This window comes from Notolabrus celidotus, chromosome 21, assembly GCF_009762535.1.
Source record: "Notolabrus celidotus isolate fNotCel1 chromosome 21, fNotCel1.pri, whole genome shotgun sequence".
In the NCBI taxonomy this organism is placed as follows: domain Eukaryota; kingdom Metazoa; phylum Chordata; class Actinopteri; order Labriformes; family Labridae; genus Notolabrus; species Notolabrus celidotus.
In genome coordinates, this window is record NC_048292.1 from 9,297,804 (window position 1) to 9,303,803 (window position 6,000).

Genomic DNA, 6,000 nt, shown 5'->3' on the forward strand with positions numbered 1-6,000 from the left:
TGCCATGGCCTGCAGCCATGTTATCCTGGTGGCTTTTTAAACATTGATACTATTTGACGTAGCGTGTTCGCCATGCGAGAGAGGAGCAGAAGGTAAATAACTCTGCTGTAGGGGAGGGAGAAATTACTGTAGGCGATAATTCACTTTCTGAAGGAATTTGTTTACACCTAATTCCTGTGATTTAAAATATTTGTTTTCAGTGGATGTAGATATTTACAGGATGTTTATTAGTTTGTTTTAGGCATGTAAGTTTTTCTTATTTCAGTCCTCACTTGCCCTTACTATTTTCACATTTTTTACTCTCTTTTCTCTGGTTTTCCTCTTTTTTTTTCACTTGTGTTTTATTTTTGCTAACACCATGTTAGATTATTTCTGAAGTCTCTCACACACCCTCTAAAATCATGCTTTGGATGTTTTGAATTGTCTGCACAACAGGCTACACTTAATTCTCCCCTTGCACTTGAACGCTGCATACACATAGCTCCTCCCACATTAGTATTGATGGGTCAAATTTAGGGACACACTGTGAGGATTTTTTGAGCCACTACCGATTACCAACAGTAACCTGCTCCTGACGGCCAGTTCTGATAAGGTTACCAATGTTTTTTACATGTCTGTATTCTAAAATGTGCAGCACTACTTTTTCCAACTGTTTAATGTTAAAGTCTCCTATCAGCCACTGGGCCATCAAACTAAGCATACTCGTTGAACCAGCGTCAGAGGTACCTAGCACCAACTCCAAATAGGCCATTAGCTGCTGAAAGCCTTGGTCTCCTACTTCAGAAAAATCCGGGTCTCCATGTAGCCTTCTGTAAATTCATTCATTGCTTTATCTTTCGGCTCTCTGGAAAACTTTCTGCAAACTTACTCAAATTGGCACTGGACATTTTTTTTCGGGTGCTATGGCTACTACTGCTTTATATGTCTTCAATACATCTTCAAAACAGTCAATAATTACTTTTCAGGCTACTTAAAAGATAAGTTTTGTTAAAACTTGAGCATGTACTTACTTCACATTTTACAAGGTGCAATCATGTTACCCTCCAAAAAAAGTTATAAACATCAAACAGCCATTTTTACTCTCTTCCCAGTTTGTTGCAGCTGCGTTTGTTCTTTTTTTATGTATGTAATGGCAGATCACATACCCCCACCTTCAGTGTCAGAATGAGTGGGTGTTGTTAACCCTCCTGTTATGTTGCGGGTCAAATTGACCCATTTTCAAGTTAAAAAATTTAACAAAAAAATTTAAAAGTATTATTTCGCATTTCTAATGTCACAGTGGATGAAAGGCTAGTGGTGGTAATCAGAGTTTTCCTCCATCTCAGGTAATATATGTCTGAGAGATGTCTCTTGGTAATTTATCAACATCCCTACATGAAAAAAAAAATTCAAAATGTAAAATGTAGAGACAAAAATCTGTCATGTAAATCCATTGTATTTATATTTAGGACTTTTCAATGTACATTTAAAAAAGTTTTAACATGAATTTTCATGAAAAATGAGTGAGTTAACCTCATTGAGTCATGACCTGTGAGAATTAAAGAACACCATTGCACTAAATATTGATTTAAATGGTTAGTAATGGACTTAATAATGAGATTTAAAAATATATATATTTGGACTTTTTTGGGTTCGGACACTTTTGGATCATTAAATTTGCCCGGGTCAAGTTGACCCAGGAATATTATTGCTGTCCCTAAGAAACGAACATAACAGGAGGGTTAATAAATAAATAAATAAATAAATAAAATAATAATAATAATAATAATAATAATAATAATAATAATAATAATAGGAAAACAACCAAACTCAAAAATGCACATGTAACGAGAGATGAACCAGCAACAACCACAAACATCATATACTGCATGTTGCATAGACATCACAGTTATACATAGAATTGTTTCTGGTCCGAGCTGCTTCTGTATTTTTTGCTGTAGTGCTGTGTTCATCACTGTTTTAAACTATTTGTATTTGGGAGGAGGGGCCATTGTACCTTAGATTGCTGCTCAGTTGACAAAAAGTGCTAGATTTTAAGATCGATGGAAAACAAAGAAGCCTAGAAGGAAGATTCAATAAAGGAAACTTTGATTTTCAACAGTGTTGGATGACAGACAGTGCAGATAAGCTGATAAACTGTTGCATTTCTACATGTTTACCATGTGGTTTGATGTTATGTTAGCTTTTTATTCTCAAGTAAACTAACAGGAGAGAGGAAGACAGTGAAGGAGCCTTCAGATCTAGAAAGAGTTTTGTACAGAAGTGTGACATCACAGCTTAACAAACGTCTATTTGATTGAATTTAATTTAGACTTCCTCTTTCTCAACTTCATTCACAAAACTATATTTGAACTTCATTTTTGACATTTCAACTTTGTTCTTGATTTTCCAACTTTTTTTCACAAAGTGCATAATGAAAATAAATCTTCCTCCTCTCATTATTTTTGGTCCCTAATACCCCTCAGTCCTTCTCCTTGTTCTGTCATCACTTTTTCTTTCTATTACAACAAGATAAAGAAGAAAGAAAAGTATCTGAAATACAGAAAACAAAAGAAAGGTTGTTGATAACTTCAGCTGAGTCCAGTTTGAAGTCATACAACCTGTTTACATGCTCTCAACCTGTTTGTCTTTTTTTCTTTAGAATGTGAAAAAACTCTGTTTTTGTGGGTGGGTGTGCTTTACTTCCAAGTGTAACAGGGAGTGATGGATGATTGTTGTTTTCTTTAAAAAGGAAGAACTGACTTTGAGCTAATAAGCCCTTTTCTACAATCACAATATGGCATGAAAAGGCAGCATATTTAATTTCAACAATGACTTATTACTGCAATATTAATAATGAATACGAGCTCAGTTAATGAAGGCAACATGTTGTTGAAAGAATAAGAGTACTGTGTTTTGACATCTATGATTGTCACTGTAATTATGTTTAACAGAAAATAAAGTGAGAGATGTTCAACTTTTTTGAAAAATATCCAAAGTTGTCCCTTATTCAACTCAAAAATTGTCAATTTTTATTAAGTCGTGATGTTCTACTTAATCCCAGGAAAACCCCAAACTCACATTTCTTGTGACTGGCTTCCAACAAAACCCCACCTGCACCTGGGTCACACAAGCTCAAACTTAAGCACACACACACACACAGACAGAGGTGTGCCTCCAAAAACAGAAAATGAGGACATTTCCTCAGTTTTCCCTGAAGGCAATGAGTGGCCTGCTGGCCAATGAGACGAGCCGGTTTCCTGGAGATGCAGAAACCTGTTGGAACACACAGAACTCATTCAAACTCTTCTCCCTCTTCCTCTCTTTCCAAACTCTCTCCCCCTCCTCCTCTTTCTCTTTTCTGTACTTAAAGTTTGTGTGGGTGTCTGAGAGCATTAACCTCTCTGCTTCCACGCACCTGTGCAGCGAGCAAACCCATCATTAAAATTAACATACGACTGGTCATTAAAACGAGAACATTCGCCGCTGTTTTTCTTTCCCCGTCCTGCTGTTGCGAGCGATACTCAAAAGTTCTCCAGGGTGCCATTCCTCAGTTGTTTACCTGAACAACTGATGTGATTTACAGTTCCTTTCAGGGCCAGTGACATTGAATTGATGGCGTCTGACTGAGGCCAACAGTGCGTGACAGTAAAAAAACAGCGATGCATTCACATGCACAATGAGATCACAGATTAATGTAAACCAAATGCCTTCACAAGCTGAACTAAATGTCTCCCTGGAAAAGTAGATGTTTAAACTGTCATCACAGCCATCTTTTGAGTTTATCAGAAAGGACAGACCGAGAGTATAGAGACACGGAGGTGAAGGCACCTTCAATCTGCTCATGACTCTTTAAAACTAAATATAGCATCTGTCTTTTGTAGCCCCCGTTTGATCCCATATTTCAGTCTGACCCTGATCTGAAGACAACTTACTGTTTCTCTTCTTGTCTCGTTTTTAACTGATTGATTTTTGCTAAATTTACAGCTCAGAGCGCGGGGCCGTCAGATGTGCTGTCTCAGTACACTGCTCATTTGTTAGCAGAGATGTTTTACTCGCTGTCATGCAGAGGTCCCATCTTGTTTTGCCAGGTGGACTGAAAGAGGGTGTAGGAGGGTGGGGGCTTCCCGCCTGCTCTGGCTGACTGTTTTGATCCAGAGCAGCTGCTGGGACGCGATACCCGTTTAGTCTGGGAAATCAGCTTGTGCAAACAAACACCTCGCTGTTTCTGTAGCTCAGTGCATCTGCCAACCATTATAAGCGAATATCTGCCTCGTATCAGCCTCTTAAATAAGCCAGATTCTGTCTCCAGGCCTACAAATAAACAAAACAGACCCAGAGGCATCATTATTCATTATTAAAGATGATAAGGTTGTTTACAAAGTACACCTGCGATGCCCACAAAGTGACTCAGTTTACATATCGCGAAAGGAGAAGCAAAGTGCCTCTCAAAGGTGTAGGGGGTGAGTTTATTTTCGTTGAGAGTTTGTTTCACACAAAGATAAAAAAGAAGAAAGGCAAATAAACTATAAACTATAAAAGTATGTGGGAGTGGGTGCTCAAAATTAGTAAAGGTTTTTTATGTAATCCTAACACACAACCGGCATGAGCAATACACTGTATGTGCAAATTAATATATCTGCTTTTGTTGGGTGCTTCTTTTTTGACATGTTAATTAATATTTGTATTAATGTTACTGTGCAGGCAGCTAAATATATGCAGGATCTCAATCTAAGACTCAATTCCTGCAACAAAGTGTACTAAATTCTACTGTATCATTTGTATTGTGTCATATTGTTTGCATTAACCCTCCTGTTATGTTGCAGGGTCAAATTGACCCATTTCAAAGTTCAAAAATCTTTAAAGAATTCAAAACTTCTTCTGCTTGGCTTAATTAGTATAATCAACATATAAAATTAAAATGGTTCATTTCACATATTTCACATATTTGCTGGAGCTGGTATAGAGTAGAGACAAGCTGGCAGCCATAAGAACAGTGAGGGACAAGTGGGTAGAGCAACTTCCACTACTCTATAACCCAGGCCCTAATGTCACAGTGGATGAAAGGCTAGAGGCATTCAGAGGTTCCTTCCATTTTAGGCAATATATGCCTTCCAAGCCAGCTAAATACAGCATCAAAATCTGGGCAGCATGTGACAGAAGAGGTGTCTCCTGTTAATTTATCAACATCACTTCATAAAAATTTTTTTTTTTTAAATTTAAAATAAAATTTTAAAAAAAGCATGTCATGTGAAACTATTGTATTTATATTTAGGGCTTTCCAGTGTACATTAAAAAAAGTTTTAACATTAATTTTCATAAAAAAGGAATGAGTTATCCTCTTTGAACCACGATCTGTGAAGATTAAAGAACACCAATGGACCAAATCTGGATTTAAATGGTTAGTAATGGAGTTAATAATGAGATTAAAAAATATTTACTGGGATTTTTTGGGTTCTGTCACTTTCGGAATTGAATATGCCCCGGGTCAAGTTGACCCAGGAACATTATTGCTGTTCCTAAGAATCGAACATAACAGGAGGGTTTTAAATGAAATCATCTGGTATGGTTTTTAGCCATATTTATTGTTCCGTGTTGTGATACAGTTATACTATTGTACCGTACTATATCATATTGAATTGTATCATATCATCTTGTCTTTTGTCATATTGTATTGTATGACACTTCATGGTATCATGAAGTATCCTATCATTTCATACTGTATTGTGCCGTATCGTGTTGTGTCGTACGGTGTGGTACAGCATGGTATGGTATAGTTTAGTATGGGGTGGTATTGTGCCATGTTGTGTCGTGTATCTTATTTTATTGTATTGTAATATATTGTGCTGTGCCACATCATATGGTATAGTTATAGTATTGTATGGTATCGTGTCCTGTAATCAATCATATTGTATTGTATCCTATCATGTGGTATGGCATCATTCATGTTGAATTGAACAGTGTCATACTGTATGGTATTGTATTATATGGTTTTGTATAACATGATATCCCATCATATCT